This window comes from Gadus macrocephalus, chromosome 2, assembly GCF_031168955.1.
Source record: "Gadus macrocephalus chromosome 2, ASM3116895v1".
Classification (NCBI taxonomy): domain Eukaryota; kingdom Metazoa; phylum Chordata; class Actinopteri; order Gadiformes; family Gadidae; genus Gadus; species Gadus macrocephalus.
This window is the reverse complement of record NC_082383.1, coordinates 20061384-20074780: the sequence shown is the minus strand read 5'-3', so window position 1 is coordinate 20074780 and position 13397 is coordinate 20061384. Positions and strand designations below refer to the sequence as shown.

Here is a 13397-nt window from a genome sequence, read left to right as displayed (position 1 = left end):
AATAGCATGGATGTGGAAGTGTATAAATAGACAGCATTTGCGTTGCTATGCGTCTCTGTGACACCAGACACTACAACTACACGTTAGCTTGCGTCAGAGATGCACCTACAACACACTTTTCCTGGTCCTCTCTGTGCCAAGACATTGGGGGTGGAGGTGGGGGTGTGTTCAGAGCTGACCACTCATTCTCAGATGAGATGAGAAGGCAAATATAGTTATAGATAGGCTAGGCAATTTATCAAATCAGTCATATTTGTTGAAATTCTCTTTACATCCTAAAAGCAATCAATAAATCAAATGCTCTGACAATAAAAAAATAAAGGAATGTTATCTTTACAAAAGAAGCCCATACAATCATTGTCTTCCTCCCGAATGCAATGATTGGATGTCTTACCTGTCTGTCTGCTTACCTACCCAGCTTCCTAGTCACAAGACCCTCGTCTTCCACAAGGCTAGGCGCAGTCCTTCTGCTAAAGCTAGCGAGCTAGTCATGTGTTTTGGGGGTGTGGCTTTGGAGGGAGGTATCTTACTCTGGCTGGTATCACCAAATCACCTAGCCTATCTTTAGGTAAAATATACATTCAAGTATCGATAGCTATGAGATGCACCATTCTTTTGTTTTACCAATACAACAGTGATACGCAACTACTATATTGATAAATAGTAGGTTGGTAGTGTTTCCTCTTCTGCTGTTCAACGCACTGAACTCTAGCTGTATTAGGGTGCTGGTGTCGTGTCTCCTTTGGGTTTTACATTCATCTAACTTCCTGAAAGTAAGATAAAAATGTCTGTGCATTGATAGTATTGCAGTAGTAACATAGTACTACATAGTACATGGTAAGTAGTGACCCCACCCTCTAACCGCTGTCTTTAAACATTAACCAACTTCTAACAAAAGCTGAAGAACACTTGGTGGTTTAGTGGTGGAAAACATCAATTGGGCGGGTTAGGTTTTAGGTGTGACCCCTAATGTGTCATGTTTGGGCCCCCGGGGGCCTGGGGGCTGGTCTGCTCAGGGGTCCATACCTTCGTCCAAGCCCTCAAACCCCATTCATTAAACGGAGAGGAAATCTCCAGTAATGGCCCCAATAGTCATAACAAGAGCGGTTGGGTCTTTTAAGCTGGAGCTGATTGTTCCTGGGCCAAGACAGGATAAACACAATTAAAAGTAATGAGCGTCAGGAGCTTGAACTGACCGCCAAGACGCAGTGACCATGAAGCGAAAGGGAAACCACCGCAGAAGACTGGAGACACGCAGCTCACAAGACAGCTTGAGGCCGAGTAGAAACAGCCTGGACCAGAGACAGCCTGGACCATGAAATAAATATCAGAGTGCAGAAATATTGTTACATAGGAGAGATACATTTGATCAGACAAGAGACAGATTGAAGCAGAGCAGAGACTGATGGAAGCAGAGTAGATACAGATGAAAGCAGCTTGAAACAAATTCAAGCAGAGGGGAGAGTCAATTGGACGTAGAGACTACAGACAGCAGAGTTAGCTTGAAACAGACTAGAGCGGCAGCTTGTATCAGAATACAGAAAGAGCAGAGTATAGACAGCAGATTGATACAAGTTTAAACAGACTAAAAAGTCAGTTTGAAGAGACAACAGATTAGAAACAGCAGCAGAGTACAGCCAACAGAGTAGAAACAGCAGCCAAGTAGAGACAGCAAGGTAGAAATAGCAGCAACCTAGAGACAATAGAGTAGACACAACAGAATTAAGACAGCTTCAGAGTGGAGAAAACTGACTAGAAACAGCTGCCAAGAAGAGACAGCAAGGTAGAAACAGCAGAAGAGACAACAGAATAGAGAGATAATAGTAAAAAAAAAAGAGCTGAGTAGAAACTACTGAGAAGATACAATGGTAGAGACAACATAGAAGAGACAGCAGAGAAGAGACACCAGCAGAGTAGAAACACCCAAAGATAAACAACAGAGACAACAGAGAAGAGACACCAGCAGAATAGAAACACCCAAATATAAACAACAGAGACAGCAGAGAAGAGACACCAGCAGAATAGAAACACCCAAATATAAACAACAGAGACAGCAGAGAAGAGGCACCAGCAAAGTAGAAACACCCAAATATAAACAACAGAGACAGCAGAGAAGAGGCACCAGCAGAGTAGAAACAACAGAGACAACAGAGTGAAGACAGCAGCAGGGGAGAAACAACAGAGTAGAGGCCATTTGGATCAGACCAGAGCTGGAGACAGCCCCTGCCTTTCCCTGCTCTCCCCTCCTTCGTCTCTGAGCTGTTGGATACGCTGGCCAGCCGCCACACACACATTCATCAAAGCCTCACACACAACCCCACTACCGTGCTAAGTACCTCCTCTTGTTCAGCGAAGATTTACAGAGGTCAATATTTAATAAATCCTTTAGCACTGGCCCTCTGCCAAGGAAACTTAAATCTTCCCCAAATTGGAGTACATTAAAAGATGAAACTTCTGCATGACCTTGTTACAAAAAAAGCATCTTCTTATTGAGTGTACTTTATGAGTGAGACTAGTAAAGTTTAATGGGTTTGGTTTTGGTTTGGAAGAGGGATTGCATTTCTTGATTTGTGAAACGGTTTGTTTAAGATAGCAATCGTCTCCTTATGTTTGGGTTTCGGATTCTTCCTCATCTCTGCTGGGAGAAGATAGATATGTTGGATTAACTTTTTTTTGCGTATTTACTTTTGAGATTTGTTTGAATAAAACCGTATAATCCCTTCAACTGAATTCACTCGCATTAATTGCAAATAATCGTATTTTTAAAAAGTTACATATTTACCCCTATATAAGTCCCTTCAAATTAATTCTCTCAAGTTAAGTAAGCAATAATCAAATTTGTACGTGAATTAAGTATACACAAGCGAGCTAAGTTGGTTTGCACCGCTTTTGACCCAAAGTTACTTCAAGAGCCTGAATCAAACCCGGGTTTCCCCAAAGTCGATTCAGTCTGTGGATGAAAGGCCCCAAAAGTGAAGTGAAACCGTTTGGGGTTTAAGTACTTAAGCTCCTGCGTCATAGATCGGTTAGCATTATTCTGTCGGTCTATCCACAAACGTCTCTGTATGAGCCGCAGAACAGATGAGCAGAACAGATGAGAAGCAGAGTTCATACCATCTTTAAAAGATTAAAACCAAATAAAACAAATTGCTTGAAATATTCCCTTTAACTAACCCAAACTATTTCTCTATTTCAACTGTCACCCTTCTGACCACATGTGTTTAGTATGTATAACCCAACTCTGGAATATACATTCTATAATACGAAAGAATGCGCTACTAATTTATAGGACAATAGAAAATACTTATTGTATGAAATGTTTCCAGTTTGCTAAAAATGTGTGTGTGTGTGTGTGTGTGTGTGTGTGTGTGTGTGTATGTGTATGTGTGTGTGTGTGTGTGTGTGTGTGTGTGTGTGTGTGTGTGTGTGTGTGTGTTTGTACGTGTGTGTGTGTGTGTTTGTGTGTATATATGTGTGGTGATGGATGCCATTGCTCAATGGTTCTGCTCTGCTCAACAAATAAATACTGTAAAGAAACAATAACAAATCCAAAGTGTTGTGGAGTGCATGACATGTACACATGTACATTTCTAGGAAAAGAGTTTTTCGACATGCATTCCAGTGATCTTGGTCCCATGTTAAACCACTTTGCCGAAACACAAAACGTTTCACAATCGAAAGCGTCTACAGCGAGGCTAACTGCGGGCCAGCTCCCTCGTTCTCACGGAGGAGTGACGTCTCACACCCAGCTGACACATGGATCTCCTTCTCCTCCCTCCCTCCCTCCTCCCCCTTCTCCTCCACCTCCCACTCCCTCCCTCCCTCCCTCCCTCCCTCCTCCTCCTTCTCCTCCACCTCCCACTCCCTCCCTCCCTCCCTCCCTCCCTCCCTCCTCCCCCTTCTCCTCCACCTCCCACTCCCTCCCTCCCTCCCTCCTCCCCCTTCTCCTCCACCTCCCACTCCCTCCCTCCCTCCCTCCCTCCTCCTCCTTCTCCTCCACCTCCCACTCCCTCCCTCCCTCCCTCCCTCCCTCCCTCCCTCCTCCCCCTTCTCCTCCACCTCCCCCTCCTCCTCCCTCCCTCCCCCTCCTCCCTCCTCTCCTCCTCCTCCCCCTCCCTCCTCCTCCTCCTACTCCTCCATCAAATCAGAAAACCTGCGGCCCTCCCTTACAAATGGGAAAACTTTCACTCCAACCTTCCTTTCCCTCAAATGAACCAGGTGGCAATGCAGAAATGAAGTTGAGTGTGTCCCGTTTAGCACTGTATACAAATTAACTTAAAAATTATGATTCTAAGGACCTCTGGTTCTGTCCCAAAATGGGGAGACCAGCTGTCCATTCATTTTTGTGAGATCCCTCATGAAGATAAGTCCAGCAGGACCCCTTAAGTGCTAACTCTATGAAACCACTGACACCAACTCAAAGTAATTCGAATTTCTTAACCCAGCGACAAAACACGCAACACATGGAAAACATCAGTCCACAGAACACAATGGACCGTTCCATCAGTTCAATGCTTTAATCCTGTAAATGACAGGAGTCTGAAGGGTAAAGATGTCTCTGAACTCTGGCCCAAATAAGCTCATTCAGCAGGAACACTATGCTCTGAAACTGGTGTGCTCTGACGGATTTCTGAGGGAAGGAATTCTTGGGTTGTGGGTCGGCTTAGCTCAGGAGGTAGAGCGGGCAGATCCCTGGCCCTGTTGAGGTGTACCAGAGGAGACCCCTAACCCTAACTGCTCCTTACGACTGGGCTGTTGCCTTGCGGTGTAAGGGCCGTTGCAAGTCGCTTTGGATAAAAGCATCTGCTAAATGTTGTAAATGTCAAATTCTTAAACTATACTTTACTGGGACTGTGTACTGGATTTGATCCCCAATGTCCAGAACCTTACTTATAGTCATCCCTCAGTGATATATCTCCTACCTGCCCGTTATTAAGATGTATCTGAATTTACTGTGTGTCACTTTGGACAAAGTTGAATAGTAGTCCAACACACAGTAATGGGAATCCTGTCCCTGCAGCCACCCTCACGCTCCCCATCTGGTAATCTGCTCTTTGTTTCAGGATCTCTACCTCATCTGTTTTCTATTGCCTTCCCTGCCTCCACCAATCACAGCCCTCTCCCACCCAGCTGCTGACGCGGTCGCCCCCTCGCTCCACTGACCCCAGAACAACGACACCCAGGTGGGGTTGAACCGAACCACGCCACAGGGGGAGCGCATGGCTGCTTCGTATTAGCGGCTGACGTCAAGAGAGGGAGAAGCCATCGCCACGGTGATTAAGACGGCGACACGGTCAGGGAATGTGTTTCCAATCCGCTCTCCCCCCTCTCCCCTCTCCCCCCCCCCTCCCCTCCTGAGACTGGGAAAGGTTCGGTTGCAGTGATGGTGACGTCATCAAAGTTTATTTTCCTCTTGTTCTGACTGTGTTGTCTCCCTCACCATCTTCTCTTCATCCCCCTCCCTCCCTTTTACCTCTCTCCCTCTCTTCTCCACCTCTCCCTCCCTCTCTCTCCCTCTCCCCCCTCTCTCCAATGTCTCTCTACCTCCTCCTCGGATCCGCTCTCTACCTTCTCTTTTTATTCTCCCTATTTTCTCCTCCTTCTCCCTCTCCCCCCTCTCTGGGTACATCATCCTCCATTGCTCTATTAACCTTCTCCCTCTCTTCTCCTCTTTCACCCTTTCTTCTCTGTCCCTCTACCTCCTCCACCGTTACTCTTTTTTCCCTCACCCTCTCTATTCTTCTTTCTCCCTTTCTCCTCCGTCTCTCTACCTCTTCCTCCATTACTCTCTTTACCGTCTCGCTCACTTCGCCCTCTTTTCTCGTCTTCCTCCCTCTTTGCCTCCCTCTCTCCCCCTCCAACCCTCCCCTCCCCTTCTCTCTCTCTCTCTCTCTCTCTCTCTCTCTCTCTCTCTCTCTCTCTCTCTCTCTCTCTCTCTCTCTCTCTCTCTCTCTCTCTCTCTCTCTCTCTCTCTCTCTCTCATTAACCCCTCTCTCTCTCCTGGCTCTCCCTCTTTCTCTTCTGCCTCTCCCTCCCATTCCCCCTCCCTCCCTCTCCCTCCCTCATCCCCAGTCTGTTATCTATCACGGCGATGGCGGACCAGAGCAATAACAAACCGTGTCATTCATAATTCTAGCTGGGGGGGCTCCCTGAGATGGAAGTAAATCAGAAGGATTCACACTAAACAACATCAGTTGATTGAGTGTTGCGTTCCAATAAAGCATTAAATGTGATTTACTCCTCTCAAATAACAACATGGTTAATAACCGAATCAAATGCAACATTGCATTCGGAGCGCCAGGCCATGTATCATCATCTGTGAACCTTTCAATAAACCGGCTTCAACACCAGAAAGCAGCAAACAAGTTAGCCTACTACCCTTCATCAATTAGACTTATGTGTGATTTTCGTAGTTTAAGTCTACCTCCCAAATATAACTCTGTATCGCAATACACATCCCTGATGTGGTTTGTTTTTATTTAGTTATTTTTGTGTTGTTAAACTTGTTAAGCAATTTGTACTGATGTTTTGTATGAAAAGCACTCGATTAATAAAGTTTGATGTGGGTGGACGCTGGAATGAAAAATAACTAGAAACGATATCGTATCGTTCTCTTTGGCGGCACCTATGGCGATGAAAGACTGTTTGCGGTACACAAGTGGTAGTGTGTTGAAGAGCGAGTCTGTTGTGGTAGCCATACCTGCTCTGACTGAACAACCACTGCTGGGCGAGGGACAAGGCTCCTTATCTGTATCGCTCGCCGTTTGACTGCATGATGGGAGAGTCGCCACCATCATCTAACTCTTAACCCTCATAATACTACCAACAAGAGGACTTCATCAGTGGGCTGAAGGCTCATCGTTGTGTTACCTCATTCGGAGATATAGTGATTTAACTAACATTTATTTATTAGAAAATCTTTGTGATTTTTTGCCACTTTAACCCGTGTCCCCTCACAGCAGCAGAAGTTCAAGGTGGTTCTCAGAAGCATTGGAGAACATTTCAGAGAGTGCTGTTTCTAAAGGACACTTGAGGCAGAGCGCTGGGAGTACCCTTTTGTTTTTCCAGCTCTATTTCCCATGATGCAACTGCAGCAGTACGATAGAGGACAGAGTCAGGACATAGGATCCATCTGAGACACCCACACACAACCATTGAAACAGTGTGGTGTGCACGTATATTCGCACACACACACACACACACACACACACACACACACACACACACACACACACACACACACACACACACACACACACACACACACACACACACACACACACACACACACACACACACACACACTCAGAGACAGTTCTGAGAGAGGTTTGACCAGTGGTTAACTCACCCAGTGCTCCCCAGACCAGACTATAAGAAACCAGACCGCAGACTAGACTCTGTGTGTGTGTGTGTGTGTGTGTGTATGTGTGTGTGAGTGCGTGTGTGTGTGTTTGTGAGTTTGTGTGTGTGCGTGTGCATGCTTGTGTGTCTGTGTGTTTGTGCGAGTGCGTGTGTTTGTGCAAGTGTGTGTGTGTGTGTGTGTGTGTGTGTGTATTTGTGCGAGCGCGTGTGTTTGTGTTTGTGCGAGTGCGTGTGTTTGTGCAAGTGTGTGTTTGTGTGTGTGTGTGTGTGTGTGTGTGTGTGTGTGTGTGTGTGTGTGTGTGTGTGTGTGTGTGTGTGTGTCTGTGTGTGTGTGTGTGTGTGTGTGTGTGTGTGTGTGTGTGTGTGTGTGTGTGTGTGTGTGTGTGTGTGTGTGTGTGTGTGTGTGTGTTTGTGTGGCTGGTGCTGGGAGCAATAGCCTGTGTAAGGCGTGTCTGTCACGACGGCTCTGCTGAAATCAACAAAATACATAAAACTTACAACGAAACAGAGACAATTCTCAGACAATCCCCGGAGGAGACAGAAAGAGAAACACACAAAAAAAAATTAATTCAAACATGCTGAGTGGGTATTTACTTGAGTGAGTGTTTGACAAGTATTTTGGGTTCTGGCTTGGAGCGGTTCAAACCAGGAGTTGTACTGAGAGAGAGGGAATCCTCCCTTATGCTGGTTCCTCTAACAGAACCCTGACACCCACAGACCTCCAGCCAGCACTCTTTCCCTGAAACACCCTTGCAACACATCTCTTCCTCTTCCTGGGGGGGGGCAGGGGGTTAAGGTGGGGTTCATAGGACGTGGACAATGGACTGCCTAATGTGTTCATTGAGTAATATGGTTGTTGTTACAAGGCCTCTTGTGGTGAATGAGCAACAAGGGGATGTCCGGGTTAGAGTCATACAGCAAATACACAGAGAGCTAGCCAACGAGGAAGTCTGACATCCTCTGGGGAAGATGCAGCCCCCTGACTCTAGCCCCCCCCCCCCCCAAGAAAACCCCCTTCATTAGCAAGGAAGAATCTCCTGAAGGACCGCAAAGCGGGGGATCCCTCCTTCCAGGGATGGTCAAGTGGGCAATGGCTGCCGTAATTGACATACATACAAGCTAGTTCTTTAATTCATGTAGTTCAATTAAATTAAATAGTATCTACGGTGGTGGGATGCTGGCCAGTAAACCGTTAGGGAAGACCAGGCATCCAGTCGCAGCCACTGCAAAAGAAAAGGAATCCAGTCAGTCACCGCATAAGACCAGGCATCCAGTCGCAGCCACTGCAAAAGAAAAGGAATCCAGTCAGTCACTGCATAAGACCAGGCATCCAGTCGCAGCCACTGCAAAAGAAAAGGAATCCAGTCAGTCACCGCATAAGAGCAGGCATCCAGTCACAGCCACCACAAAAAAGACCAGGCATCCAGTCACAGCTCCGACTAGCTCTGCGTCCTAAACACACAGTTGAGGTTTGCTAAAGCAGCACGCACTCATGTCCTTTAATCCAGGCTGGGCCTGCGGAGCCGTCAGACGGCACCGGGGCGAATGCCAACAAGAACAAAATGAGTGGATGGCGCTGGAATCTTGACTCTGTTTTGAAAGAAGCCAGCGTTTGTATAACAAACATGTAACTCGAGAGTATTGGTTTCTGGCTGTGAAACAACGATGTAGATGATGATGATGATCCTGAGCTGTATTCATATTTCCCAACAGGGCGTCAAGGATATCATCCAGCTGGGATTTGCGGATCTAAACCACAGGGGGTCTCAGCCGTAGGGGGTCTCGGCTTCGAAGGTCTTTGTGTGGAATAATCAAATGCCTGGTTTTTGTCGCCATGACAGCCACTAAAAAACATAAAAAAGGAATGCACCCACAAAGTACCTTCGCAGCAACAGCGCTATAAACCAGGGTTAGACAACATGCTGGTTCTGAAAGGTCAAAGAGTGCCTTGCCCAAGAACCGAGGTGTCATCTATCCAGGAGGGTCTGAGCATTTGCTCCGGCAACTCACTAGACATGACAATAAAGACTCTTGCTCAAGGGCTGGACTGAGCTCAGTTCATCCAGGAGGCCAAAGGGATTTCAACCGGCGATCCACATGAGGCGACAAGCTCAAAAGCCTTGCTCAAGGGACCGGAGAAGTGTCGGGTGACCTCGCTTTGTCCAGGGGGGGTCCAGAGGATTTGAACCCGGCAACCCGTCCAGTCTTGGGGTGTTGTCCTCTCCCAGCAGACGCAGCTGTGCCGTGAGAAGAGGAAACCGGGGTGGGGGGGTGGGGGGGGGGGGGGGGGGGCAAGGGAGAGGGTGGGGGTGCGAGGAGGAGGGAGGGGGGGAGGTAGGCATGTGTTCCCACGCCCAGCAGAAGAGCCGGGGATACAGCCCAACAGAAACAAACAGAGGACTCAGGAAGGAAGGGCCTCTCTGTAGGGGCCTTATCAGATCTAGGGGAGTAAAGGGGAGTAAAGGAGAGTGTTGGGGGGTATAGGGGGTTTAGGGGGGTGTAGGGGAGCGTGGGGGAGTCTAGGGGGGTGTTGGGGGGTGTAGGGGGGTGTAGAAGGGTGCAGGGGAGTAGAGGGGGTTGACGGGGGATCTAGGGGGGTGTATGGGGTTGTAGGGGGCTGTAGGGGGGTGTATGGGGGTGTTGGGGGGTGTAGGGGGGTGTATGGGGTTGTAGGGGGCTGTAGGGGGGTGTAGGGGGGTGTTGGGGGGTGTAGGGGGGTGTATGGGGGTGTTGGGGGGTGTAGGGGGGTGTATGGGGTTGTAGGGGGCTGAAGGGGGGTGTATGGGGGTGTTGGGGGGTGTTGGGGGGTGTAGGGGGGTGTATGGGGTTGTAGGGGGGTGTAGGGGGGTGTATGGGGGTGTAGGGGGCTGAAGGGGGGTGTATGGGGGTGTTGGGGGGTGTAGGGGGGTGTATGGGGTTGTAGGGGGCTGAAGGGGGGTGTATGGGGGTGTTGGGGGGTGTAGGGGGGTGTATGGGGGTGTAGGGGGCTGAAGGGGGGTGTTGGGGGGTGTTGGGGGGTGTATGGGGTTGTAGGGGGCTGAAGGGGGGTGTAGGGGGGTGTTGGGGGGTGTAGGGGGGTGTATGGGGGTGTAGGGGGCTGAAGGGGGGTGTATGGGGGTGTTGGGGGGTGTAGGGGGGTGTATGGGGTTGTAGGGGGCTGAAGGGGGGTGTATGGGGGTGTTGGGGGGTGTAGGGGGGTGTATGGGGGTGTAGGGGGCTGAAGGGGGGTGTATGGGGGTGTTGGGGGGTGTAGGGGGGTGTAGGGGGGTGTTGGGGGGTGTTGGGGGTGTATGGGGTTGTAGGGGGCTGAAGGGGGGTGTAGGGGGGTGTTGGGGGGTGTTGGGGGGTGTAGGGGGGTGTTGGGGGCTGAAGGGGGGTGTATGGGGCTGTAGGGGGCTGAAGGGGGGTGTATGGGGGTGTTGGGGGGTGTAGGGGGGTGTATGGGGTTGTAGGGGGCTGAAGGGGGGTGTAGGGGGGTGTTGGGGGGTGTTGGGGGGTGTAGGGGGGTGTTGGGGGGTGTTGGGGGGTGTATGGGGGTGTTGGGGGGTGTTGGGGGGTGTAGGGGGGTGTTGGGGGGTGTTGGGGGGTGTATGGGGTTGTAGGGGGCTGAAGGGGGGTGTATGGGGGTGTTGGGGGGTGTATGGGGTTGTAGGGGGCTGAAGGGGGGTGTAGGGGGGTGTTGGGGGGTGTATGGGGGTGTTGGGGGGTGTAGGGGGGTGTATGGGGTTGTAGGGGGCTGAAGGGGGGTGTAGGGGGGTGTAGGGGGGTGTATGGGGTTGTAGGGGGCTGAAGGGGGGTGTATGGGGGTGTTGGGGGGTGTATGGGGTTGTAGGGGGCTGAAGGGGGGTGTAGGGGGGTGTTGGGGGGTGTATGGGGGTGTTGGGGGGTGTAGGGGGGTGTATGGGGTTGTAGGGGGCTGAAGGGGGGTGTATGGGGGTGTTGGGGGGTGTTGGGGGGTGTTGGGGGGTGTATGGGGGTGTTGGGGGGTGTAGGGGGGTGTATGGGGTTGTAGGGGGCTGAAGGGGGGTGTATGGGGTTGTAGGGGGCTGAAGGGGGGTGTTGGGGGGTGTAGGGGGGTGTATGGGGTTGTAGGGGGCTGAAGGGGGGTGTATGGGGTTGTAGGGGGCTGAAGGGGGGTGTATGGGGGTGTATGGGGTTGTAGGGGGCTGAAGGGGGGTGTAGGGGGGTGTTGGGGGGTGTTGGGGGGTGTATGGGGTTGTAGGGGGCTGAAGGGGGGTGTATGGGGGTGTTGGGGGCTGAAGGGGGGTGTATGGGGGTGTATGGGGGTGTTGGGGGGTGTTGGGTCACGGTCTGACAAAGCACAGATGTAACGCACACATTTGCCAATTCTGTGCTGCTCAGAGTTTTCTGAGTGTGCGTTTGGCTCTCACGGACACAAGTCCTTCGACTTATAAGCTATGAAAACGCTATGATACATATTCAACAGAAAAAGGTCTCACAAAAAGGTGGCAAGGATATAAACAGACTAATGAGCCCACAAGCTAGTGTGGTGCAATGTGTAAACACAGACCAGCCACTGAACAGATGTGCATAGGTTTAGAAGGATGTGTGAACCAGATGTATCTTTGTGATCTGTTGTAAGTACTGAGGTATTAAACGAATCGGGTTAGGGGTCTGGGTCAACACCACAGCTCTGTACGCTCAAGAAGTACAACATATGGATGTTAAACGCTTATTTCAACATGCTGAATGGTTGTTTACTTCCAACCCTGTTACACAAGTTCCTTGTGCGCAGGAAGAGGAGATGTCTGTCTCATCTGTTTTCCCATCTTAAAACAAACTTGGGTCTGGAAGGGCCAACACACATAAACAAGGTTTTTTAAAAATATGACATTGTATAGGCACGACAAAAATAATCTGTAAAATATTAACCCTATACGTAAAACTAACCCTTTTGGTTATTATTTCACCGCTAAGGGGCGTTGATCGGCCCTACACAAAGCGAGGGGCAGACATATTTTTTCATCAAAGGCCAGTGTGATAATGATTTCATTATTTGTCTATTTATTTATATTAATTTGTAGGCCATTTACAAATAGTTCCAGGTTCAGTAGGACGACTTAAAAAACTGCTTCTCCCAGGCTGGCCTTCTTTGTCAGGTGGAGGTGTGTTGCTTGGCGTGGTGAAGGTTTTGCTCCCAACTCTCTGGTCTCTGGAGAGGGGTTTAGCCCCACTTACGGCCAAACACTCTCTGGTGTCAAGACCCGCATCCGATAGCTTCTGAATGTAGCGAGTAAGGGAGTGTCATGTGGTTAATATACAACGGCTATAAACCTTTGAATCACACAGGCTATGATTAAGATTCCTTAAAGGGATACTTCACCGGTGGAGATTTGAAGGTTAATGAAATAAATAATCATATGTATTATAAATGTGCAAAAAAAATTGAAATCGGTTCATCCTAGCCTGAGAAAAGTCAGAAAGTGTCTCTCTGGCTCAAAAGTAAGAAGTCCTCCAACTACCACAGTGCATTGCGCTCGCTGCACCGCCTAACTGTTTCCGTTTGGAGGGGGAAGGACCCATGGTCCTAGCGCGAGTGTTAGCGTGAGCAAACTTTGTGTAAACATATCCCCGTGATAAGTTGACTAGTTTAGACTTCTGCCCTCGTTTTTTCAAACGCATCATTTGTATATTACTGTACAGCATAAAAACATTTGCTAATTACAGTAGCTCAGCATCAAGTATTTGTACTCAACCTTTTCTCCCAAGTTGAAATAATGGTTTGTCTTATACAGTATGCCTACTTTAGTATAACAGCACTTGGTTTAGCAAAAAAATCACAACAACCAACGTGAATTTGAAGATTTATTCGTGAAAAAATATGAACTATTTACAAAAATAAAATGTGTAGTGCGCGTTTGCTAGAGTCAAAATAGTCACAGCTCATCTTGAGCATCTACTGTCTCCTGATTGCCACAGTACTGCCCGTCTTGTGCTGGGTAATTAGCTCTGATGGCCTGGACAACACAGGAAGCCGATACTGTCTAACAAGGAAAGAGAACAACATTAACAAA

General features: G+C 49.0%; 1 long non-coding RNA gene across 1 annotated transcript in view; it reads left to right on the top strand.

The window, feature by feature from the left end:
- The window catches only part of LOC132452425 (uncharacterized), a 256155-nt gene that overhangs the window by 239123 nt on the left and 3635 nt on the right, over positions 1-13397 (top strand). The window lies entirely within an intron of this gene.